We start from the raw sequence: 11,384 nt of genomic DNA, 5'->3' as shown, positions 1-11,384 counted from the left end.
AGAGAGTAGGGAAAGATAACACAGGAAAAGTAATTGGAAATCAATTTACGGAGAAGTTGAGAATTTTTGAATAATGAAACCATTGATGGTTTTTGGGCAGGCAAATAATAAGATCAAGGCTATATTTTACGAGTTTCTAAGGACTGAAGGATTATGACTAAGAGGTAATAAAGGTCTAAATAATCTTTTTCCTCCTTAGTTTTTCAATGTGAGGAGTCTGCTTTTAGACATTCCTCAAGCAGTCTGTGGCTCACAGACCAGTATTCCTATGGCATAGATTCCTGATGTCCTCAATCATTTTACACCATATGGTATGAGCATTCATGCCAAATTGGGTGTTTTAGTGATATTACATAGACTTCAAATGCCTTAGGGTAAAAATGGAAGGGACACTAATCAATGAAAGCAAATACTTGTCTTATATTAATTGAGAAGCCACATTTTCCTGTGAAGTATTTCAGTCAACTAACTTAAATATTGACACTTCTTGCTCTTTTCTTTCATATCTGAAGAATTCTGCCATGCTGTCCTGAAAGTGATTTCTAAATTCTACAAATTTTTATTGTCAACATACTACAATGTTCTGTGCCTCAATATTTCGGCTTTCTGCACTTCACTTCCGTATCCTCCAACATATGCACAGACATTAGAAATGTTCCTGAACATCACATCAGAACTTTTGGTGATGCATTGTGTCTTATTGTTCCTCAAACTGTTTTCTGGAAGCTTTTTGGAATCTATATTCCAGACAGGCAAGCTATTTGTAAATAATGGTGTCACAGAGAAGTTGTTACTTCTCTTTACTGATTCCTCAGAGAATATGGAATCATTAACTTTTTAAAGATCCATTGACTTGGAGGAGAAGGACTTTCCTAATGCTGCAGAGGCCAACTCCCAGGAGAACATGTAATAAAGAAAGTGCATTCTTAACGTTTGTGGAGCAGTAAACCATTTATTTAGCTGGAATTGGAGTACATGGTTTATCAAACCGATCCTTCGGAGATGTCAAAACTATGATAGCTTTATCTTTTGAGCATTGCACAGGGTCATGACACCTCTGTGTCAATCCCATTTCACTCCATAATTTCTTAATGTTGATTTGTTAATGTTCCTGGTTTGGAGCATTTAAAAAAGAGATACATATTACTAAGAGAAGAACAAAGATAGCTTCCACCAAATCATTCTAAAGGACTCCTCAGAGCACTGGTGTGGAGAATAGATTGGAAAAAAATTCCTTTTGAAAATTTTGTGTTCGTGCCCAAAATGTAAGCCCTCATATCTTCCAGGACTCACATTCCTGCATGTTCCACACACACACAAAAATTCAGGGAACTCAGATCCCTGACATCTTTTCCATAAGAATGTGGGATGAAAGAAGTTTACTTATGACAGAAGAAGGTATTTGACTTCTGTCTTCTAGTTGAAATTTTAAATTTTAAACAAGTATATAAGAAAACTCAATCCCAAAATTTTGTTAAAAAAAGACTGCAAAAAATAAAGTCCCATACCTAGCTGTTATTTTGCAAACTTCTCTACAGATAAAAGATGAATTAAAAACTTAAAGCCACTGTTTTCTACAGAAGACATTCCAACATTACAATATTAAAAGTCAGTATTGGGGGGCTGGCCCAGTGGCACAGTGGTCAAGTTCGCGTGGTCTGCTTCAGCGGCCCGGGGTCGCAGGTTCGGATCCCGGTTGCAGACCTGCACACTGTTCGTTAAGCCATGCTGTGGTAAGCGTCCCACATAAAATAGAGGAAATTGGGCACAGATGTTAGCTCAGTGCCAACCTTCCTCAGCAAAAAGAGGAGGATTGGCTACACATGTTAGCTCAGGGCTGGTCTTCCTCAAAAAAAAAGTGAGTATTGGTAAGTAACATTATGGTATTACATTTTTATGATGCTTAAACCAACAGCAATAGCAAGACAACTGCAGAGATATTGACCTTAAAATGATTACTACCAACTTTCTGTAAAATATGTCCATTTCTTTTTCATGTTTGAAAGATATGTTAAGTAATATATTTAAATAAATAGTAAAATTAAAACCTTTATTGAGTCTATGGCACTGTAAGACGGATTTAGGATAACAAACTAGTAGATCTATTAAGTGTTAACTTTGTGTTATATGCTATACAGAATCCATCATAGATCATCCCTGACCCAAAATAGCAAGCTTACAAAATGAGTTAAACTTTACTTAGTTCTATCATAGTTACATAGTAAGGGAGAGATTTAGAAACAGGCAAATCTTGTTTCTGTATAGCTAGCTACCTACTATGCCCAAAACTCAGAGTATAAAACCAAGAACAAGTAGACCCTATTTTCTTCCTAACTGATGATTCTTTTGAAAAATGACCCCATGGTCATCATCTTTTCATTCTGAAAAAGAAACACATTTGAAACTAGTTCTGATGACAATATGTCTCGACCTTGCAGGTTACTAACCCAATGAATGTCTCTGAGCCAGATTCCAGCTTTGCTTTTGTAAGAGAATGTATACTCCTAGGTTTTTCCTGTGAGTGGAAGATTCAGATCCTCCTCTTCTTACTCTTCACCACAACGTATGCTCTGACCATAACAGGGAATGGGGCCATTGTTTGTGCTCCATTATGTGACCGGCGACTCCACATCCCATGTACATATTCCTGGGGAATTTCTCCTTTCTAGAGACCTGGTATGTCTCTTCTACAGTCCCCAAGATGTTGGTCAACTTCCTCTCAGATAAGACCCTCTCCTTTGCTGGATATTTACTCCAATTTTATTTCTTTTTCTCTTTGGGAACATCTGAATGTTTTCTTTTGGCTATCATGGGCTTTGATCAATACCTTCTACCTGCCATCCCTTGTACTACCCTACTATAATGACTGGGCATCTCTATACCAAACTGGTCATTATCTGCTGGGTTTGCGGATTTCTGTGGCTCCTGATCCCCACTGTTCTCATCTCTCAGATGCCCTTCTGTGGTCCAAACATTATTGACCATGTTGTATGTGACCCGGAATCACTATTTGCATTGGCGCGTGACTCTGCCCCAACAATACAACTGCTTTACTACACTCTAAGCTCATTAGTTATCTTTGGTAACTTCCTCTTCATCCTTGGGTCCTATACTCTTGTTCTATTAGCTGTGTTGCGTATGCCTTCAGCCACTGGGAGACATAAAGCCTTCTCTATCTGTGGGTCTCATTTGGCTGTGGTATCACTATTCTACGGCTCTCTGATGGTCATGTATGTGAGCCCAGGACTCAGATATTCTGCTGGAATACAGAAAGTTGCAACTTTGTGCTATCCTATGGCGACAGCACTCTTCAACCCCCTCATCTATAGCCTCCAGAATAAGGAGATAAAGGCAGCCCTAAGGAAAGTTCTGGGGAGTGTCAACATAATCTAAGATATACTAGACGATCCCTCCATTATCAGGTCAGTATAGTCTAACAAAAAGCAGTGAGACTTATATAGTTATCCAAATCTTCAAATATGGGACTAATCATATTGACTACATCAGCCTATAAAATTACACATCTAAGGGACCACTTATAATCATAAGGTGGCCAGATTATATAGATAAATGGAATTGTTGGGTTCCTCTTTGGCACTTAGACTGTATATTAGCTAAGAAATATACCCATATGGGGGTTTTCTGGATAGTTCATGTGATTCTTCTGTGATAAAAATTGTGTATTCTATTTGATAATTTAGATTAATAGTCCTTGGATCAATAAAATGATAACTGTATCATTTTGTTTGTTTAGTTGGTTGGTTGCAAATAAAAGAAGGAAATATATTATTTTCTGATTGTGGTTCTTTTCATATTTGACTTCATTATTTTGTTAATATGGTCACTCCTGGTAAATAAACCCTTAGAAGCAATTATCCAAAATTTCTATGGGATAATAATAGTATGCTAGCCTGATGATATCCAGACATATGTTGTTTGTTTTCTTTATACATTTCCCTTTCTAAGCCCTTAAAGGGCCAATTTTAATTCCATATATAACAACATCAACCAAAATATTCAGAAATACAGTATTCTGAGTACTAATATTTTTATCTAAATGAAGTGTCACCAAAAACTTGATGGGTCAGTTAATTGGATTTTAGATCATAGAACATCTCCTCCTAAAAATTGGAGAGGGAAATGGTATACTCAGGGATAATTACTTAATTTCAAAAGAAAATAAATTACAAAATAACAATTGGTTGTTATTTGTTGCTGAGACAATGTTAAAATAACATTAAGGAAAATTTTTAAAGAAGAAAAGCATCCAGAGCTCAATCATTGTGACATAACTATTTTCATTTACATATGTGCTTTATTTAATATAACATCAAACTTGCTCTCATATTATAGCAAGTTTTTATAATTATTGTATTTTAGTAACTATAATATTCCATTCAACTAATGTGGTATGGAACGTAAATTCAAATGTGGTGGGATGAATATCTTCCTAGAAAGAGGACTGTCCTTCCAAGTAGCTTGAAGTTGACTTATGAAGGATATAAGAAAGAGAATTTTCAGAAGGGGGATTAGGAGAAAAATTAATGCCACCACTACACAATAATGACCACTTACAGAATAAGTACTCAGGGATTCAGACTCTCCTTCCATCCATTACCAATCCTTTTGTTGGACATTATAGTTATTTCTATTATTTTATTGTAAAATTTAATATCTCTAGAAAATCTTCATAAATACTTGCCATAACAATATTTTGCAAACCTAAATTAGGACTCATCATCTAATCCAAATACAGAACTGCCCCAGAAAATCCAGGATGGAAGAATAATATATGCACATAACAATTTTCCCTTTAGGGTTTTTATCTTTGAACAATTTCCTGGGAAAGAGATGGATTACTCAGTTCAAGATATAGGGATGCTTTTGTGAGTTTAGAAATGGACATTCCAGGCAGAACAACTATTTGTTCCTTCGATATAAGACACTGCAAAGCTCCTTAGTCAATCTTTCTTATCAGAACTCTGCCGTATCTCTCTCACTAATCTAGCTCACTGCTAGATTTTCTAACTCTATCCCCTTTCCCAGGGTACGTGACTTTTAAGTTTCCTGAGATCAGATAAGCAAAGAGCTGAAGAAGAACAGTCAAGGCTGAAAATATTTCCACCATAATGTCAGAATTCCATTCCTTCGGTCACTAAGTTAATACGTTTATGAAGCAAGTAGCTTTTCAATGATCTCTTCTTACAACACCAAACACTATGATTGGTTCACGGCCCTTTCCATAGTATTAAATTATTTGACATACCACTATAACTTAAATAGGATATTTTTTCAAAGCCAAACTGCATCCCGAAGAGAGAGAGAAGAAGAGAAAAAGAGTGTTGGAGACGGCAGTAATAAGATAGTGTTCTTTCTTTTTGTCCTGAGCATTTGAACTTTCAAAAGAACACAGCAAGGTGATAGTTAAAAATAATTGTGCTGGTTAGTGGTTTCCTTAGGGGAAATGAAAAGAGCAAGTCAGTGTCTTTTACTTTCAGATACGAGTCATTGTGTTATTAGCTGCCTATAAACTGTTGGTAAGCTGACCGAACATTGAATCTCCCTCAATTTCAACTAACTCCCTCACAAAGTAAAAGTTATTTATCAAACCAAACATTATGTACATTCAAGATTTCAGGAAAAACAAAGGCATGGGGCACATGGGAAAACAATATTACAAGAAAAGAGAAAGTGAATTTATTAGATTAACAAGTTTATATGTGTGAATTCACCACTACAGGGTTTGCTCTTATTGACAAGATTGAAAGGAATGATCATGAACATTTTGAGCCACTTGTTTTGTGCCAGGCACTGTTATAAGTCCTTTACATATGTCACTTTATTTACCTCTCATGACAACCCAAAGAAGTCGGGTCAGTATTATCGTATCTCCAATTTACTAAGGATGAAACAGGCACAAAGAGTAACTCAGTTGCAGATGGTATTCAATCCCAGGCTGGCTAACTACAGGGCCCACACTTTTCTACTACTATAGAGAAGGGCCAGCACTCTAGAATCAGATAGATGAGTTTCAAATCTAAGTACTATTGTTGACTGTGTGAGCTTATGCAAATTATTTGGCCTTTCTTCCTTGATTTTTTTTAATCTATAGAATAGAGCTAATGGTGATACTTTTGTCACAGAGTGGCTGTGAGTCATAAATACGGTTAATCAGGATAGGATTTTATACAAAGTATGCATATAATTGATTTCAGTTAATGTTATTAGTATATTTCTTTTGTACAGCTCTTTATCATCTACAAAACACTTTCACATACTCTTTCAGTTCATCCACACAAATTCTGTGACATAGTTAGGTTAGATATTCTCATACTCATGTCATAGATGAGACCCAAAGAAGCCAAGTATGTTGTCCAAGGTCACATAAGCAAGTGAAGGAACCAGTTCTGCTGACTTCAATATCACTAAGAATTCTGCAGTGCCATACTTTCTCCCCTGGAAATTATGGCTATGTCCTATGTAGCCACCTTCAGAACCACATGACAATGCAGGCCAAAAAGCTGGATTTACCTCAGAAATGAATATTGTAGAGGAGAAATGCATGTAGGAGATACACTTTAAGAGATTTATTTTCTGTTGTTTTAAGATAATAACTATGCAAATGACACGAAGATATGTGTAAGAACTACTTAACAGGTAAAATATTATTTTGAGTGAAAAAGGCAGATCATGAAACACAATTATTATACAAGCTTACTTAAATATAGAGTGATTGTAGCATGGATAATTTAGATTCTTTTTTTCTCTTTTATGTTAATATATGTTTATTTCCTAATTTTTCCAAGATAAACATGTATGCCACATTTAATTTACAAAGAATGGGGAGTTCAAGAATTAATGTTTAGAAAGGGATATATAATTTAGAGCAATGCTTTTAAACATATTGCTTACCTAAGCTTTCCCTCCACTTTATGCATTAGGAAAGGACAATGCTACTGTCTTCGCTAAACCTTATAACATATGTCTTTCCATAGCTTCTCAAAGACTTTGCCATAGGGGTGACTGTGGAGAGAAGTAAATTTGGCTCTCTAGTGCTTCTGTTTCACTCAAGATCAGCTCTTTCTCTAAAGAAAAGAGGTGTTCTTGGCAACAAATTCAGGCTTTGCAATTTTTGTTCTAGATGCTTAGAACAGAAAGAAGAGAGAAAATAGAGAGATATATCATGCAATTGAATGAATCTCCAATGAATTTTCCCAAACAGGAAAATTTCCCCCAGCGACCTCCCATCTACATGTTTCTGTCTCCCATCTAAGCCCCCTGCTTACCACTAGTACAAGAACCAATTTTCATGAAAAGAGAGTTTGAATTATTATGCTTCAAACACCTACCCATCAAGGGACGAATGGATAAAGAAGTTGTGGTATATATACACAATGGAATACTACTCAGCCATAAGAAACGATGAAATCCAGCCATTTGTGACAACATGGATTGACATTGAGGGTATTATGCAAAGTGAAATAAGTCAGAGGGAGAAGGTCAAATACCATATGATCTCATTCATTAAGTAGTAGATAATAACAACAACAAACAAGCACATAGAGACAGAGATTGGATTGGTGGTTACCAGAGGGGAAGGGGAGAGGGAGGAGGGCGAAAGGGATAATTCGGCACATGTATGTGGTGATGGTTTGTAATTAGTATTTGAGTGGTGAACATGATGTAATCTATGCAGAAATAGAAGTATAATGATGTACACCTGAAATTTATACAATGTTATAAACCAACGTTACTCCAATAAACAAAAAATTAAAAGAAAAAATAACAACCTGTTTCAAATGTCCATCTCTTTTAAAAAACATGCCATTTATCAATCAAGGTATATATTTTAAATCATATTAATAAAAACAGAGCTATTTTTTAAAAAATGATCATTCAACTACCTTGAAAGAAGCAAAGAATCCAGAATTGGAAGACATAATAATTACTTTTTATTAAATAATTTAGATACTTCATATTTTAGCCACTTGAGTGATGGAAACAAAAAGCAAACTCAAGTCTATCCAGGGACCCAGAATTGTTATGTATTAGACTTAGATTCAGCTGCATATAATAGAAACTCAAGTAACAGCAGCTTATGCAAGATAAAGAGATAGTTTTTTTCTCACATATAAACTTCTAGAGGTAGGCAGTCCACAGTAGTCCAGAGACAGGCAGTTCCAAGATGCCATCAGGCACTCAGGCTCTCCTGGCTTTTTGATAATCCCTTCTTAGACATATTTTCATTCTCAAAGTCATCTTATTATCTGAAGATGGTAGCTGAAGCTTCAGATAGCAGTAAAGATGCCAAACTACATTCCATTTATATTTTTTGTTGAACAGAAGTTTGTCGCATAATAGCCCCTACATACAAGAGAGGCTGCGACATTTAATTTTTCTGGCACAATTCCACCAGAATAGATGTGAGGTTGTGTTAGTTAGGAAATAAGAAAAATGGACAGTAAGTATGCAGCTAACACACTTTGCCACACATGTATTGGGCATAAAATAAGAAAACAAATATAGTGATGGAAGTTTAGAAATAGCCTCTTTTCTCAATGCTACCTTTTAGGAAGATGATATTCAATCAAATCTTTATATCCAAATAAACAGCAAGAGAAACAGATTTAGTGGATAGAAAAGTTTTGAAAGACAAAAATGTTAATAAGAACAAAAAAATGAGGCACTACAGAGCCTAAGATTTTAGGCAAAACTCATGAATGTGTGTGACAAAAAATATAAATGTTTCCCTAATCCTCAACAAACAAAAGCACCTCATGTGATAATTGAAAAAAATGAATGCTTGAGACAAGAGACAAAATAAGTATTTTCATATCTCCGTAATCAAACTTCATAATTCTTACCCCAAAAACAGAGGCAGAAAACAAATATATATCCAAAAAGATTTTCAGTCAAGTCAAGCATGATATGAATCAGAATGTGGGGGATCCTTCTCTCTTTGGAATACTAAATACGAAAACCCATCCTGGCTCTGATTTCGTGACTTCCTTCCCAGAAGTTTCTCAATGGCTCATATCCTTTGGAAAAGAAGATCCTGCTGTTCAGATAGAAATTTACCTTTCTCTTTCTTCTTACTTCTCCTCTGCACTTCTAACCTCAGTTTGAAGGTCAGGTTCCCTTCACTAAGATTATGGGTCCCTCTTCAATCTTCCTGCTACAAAGGAGTTTAATATTAAGACTGTTGGGAGTGATGCCAGCCCTGATATCAGTTCCCCTACATTAAACCCAGCATATATGGGGTTAAAGCCAAAAGCACCCATCCCTTTTCCTGCTTTTCTAAGTTACATTCATATGTAAATACCGGTTTTTTAAACCTTTGTATACTGGACTTCACGAGGCAAATAACAAATTGTTAGAGCCCAGGTGGCCTCATGCTAACATTTTGGCTAGTTAAGGGTCCTTTGATGTTTTATTACAGGGAAACTGATGTCCAGAGAAGAACAAGAAGCTGAAGCTTCCCAGACCCCAACTCTTTGACTTCCTGGCACCAGAATCCACCATCCACCATGGAGGCAGACAACAAAGGACTTTACCTGCGGCATCTCTTGTCTCACCATTCTCCTCCCTGCAAGCCACCTCACAAGGCCAAACACAGGTAGGAAGGCACTGACCTGCAATGCCACAGCTCACCTCAGTATGATCACTCACAGGGTCTGAGATGATACGAGAATGTCCGCTCAGACTCTTGCACAATTGCTCCCCCAGATGCCTGTGGTCATGACCACCATAGCTTCTCTCCTTTGATCTCCTCTTTAAAAACACTTGCTTGTAGCTTTTCGGGGAGTTCAGGATTACAGCACGAGCTGCCTGTTCTCCTTGTTCAGCGCTTTGCAATAAAATTCCTACTTTCTTCCACTACACCTGATGTCAGAGATTGGCTTGCTGCGTGATGGGTGAGCAAACTCACTTCAAGTTCAATATCAGGAGGACTGAGAGAAAAAAGGTAGAGTGGAAAGAGTGGGTCACTGTTATTGCAAGGAAGAAAGAAAAGTCTCCTGGAAAATGGAGAAGAGACTTGTTCTTTCAGACATCAGGAGGATATGATACAAAAGTAGTGAGAACTGAAATCCCCAACCAGACTGGAAAAGAGGAAATCATGAACTAGAAAAAGTTGTTAGGAGGGAAAACAGAGAAAATAGTGCAGTTTGGGGAGAAGTTAAGAGGTTCACAAAGCACTCTCCTCTTTGCCTGGCATGTCTCATTTTCAGTTTAACAGGGGTGTCATACCTAGGTGTGAGAGAGGACAGGGGCCATTGTGGAGGAAAAAATCACAGAAGAAGAGGCTTTTACACCTTTGCTACAGGAGAAGATGAAAAAGAGCCCTTCCTGAGAAGTTTCAACTGTCTCCACTGACCTCCATTCATCTGCTCAAAGGTAAACAAATTGCTGCCCCAGTGCCAGGTAAGCTTTGTGTACAAGGTGAAAGAGCAAGTAGTGGAAACTGACAGAGAAGAAAGCAAAAATAGAGAATCTCCCCTCCGTAGAGATCCTGGCCCTCTCCAGGGGAAGCCAGAGACCTCAAGCTAGGCAGAGGCTAGGCAGAGCTCAAGGGGCACATTCGGCTTAAAGCTTGTCACAATTTAATTGGTGGAGTGAGGAACTGTCATTTGTGGACAATTTAAGTGATGCCTCAGGTAATACCAAGACAGCTAATTTCCTGAGGACAAAGGACCACTCCACAGCCCAGGATTGTTCTGTATTCCTAGGATCTCTGCCCCAAAGCCATTGTGTCTCCTTGGTCTGAGATCTATTCCAGATCCTAAAATCTCCCTAGATACTAGAATAGAGAGGGAAGCCCAAGAACACCAGGGTATGCTATTTGACATAGTCAGGGACTATAGTGTGAGCTCAAGAAATAAATTCAAGGAACAGCCGTGGAAATAGAATGACACAGAATCAGGTGTACTGAGTGAGATCCACAATGAAGTTGGTAGTTTGCAGGGTCAAGTCATCCAGACGATGAATCCCCAGGCTCTTCTCCTCAGGCCTGCTCTGAACTTTTCACTGAAGTCAGAGGCGCATACAACTATGGTGCTCCAGGAAAGGCAGTTTCAGTGCTTCCAGAGCCAGCTTTATGTGATCACCCAGGCATGTTATCCTCATGGCAAATTCAGGGAGAAGACAAAAAAGTTCATATCTTTTAATACCAAATTCTCCTCTGCCAAAGGCATGTGTTACTGAATAAGCCCAAACCCTGTCAGGTGGGTGATGCCGTTCACTGTGGTTAACTGGCATCTTTCTCTCCCAGAGCATCAGTCTGCTCTTCTGCCTCTTTCTATCTCTTCATGGACCCAGATGGAGGTCATATGATTTCTTCTCATTTCATAATGGGGAATTGGAGGACTTCCTCTGGGAAAGGAATA

At 37.5% G+C, this 11,384-nt stretch overlaps 1 pseudogene; it reads left to right on the top strand.

Annotated features, from left to right (window-relative positions):
- The first annotated feature begins 2,435 nt into the window (after positions 1 to 2,435).
- On the top strand, positions 2,436 to 3,393 carry LOC101387952 (olfactory receptor 11H1-like; annotated as a pseudogene).
- The last annotated feature ends 7,991 nt before the right edge of the window (positions 3,394 to 11,384 follow it).

The sequence above is a fragment of the Ceratotherium simum genome, chromosome 3 (genome assembly GCF_057802395.1).
Source record: "Ceratotherium simum simum isolate JZ-2026a chromosome 3, ASM5780239v1, whole genome shotgun sequence".
NCBI classification, from domain to species: Eukaryota; Metazoa; Chordata; class Mammalia; order Perissodactyla; family Rhinocerotidae; genus Ceratotherium; species Ceratotherium simum.
This window is presented reverse-complemented; position numbering and strand designations above follow the sequence as displayed.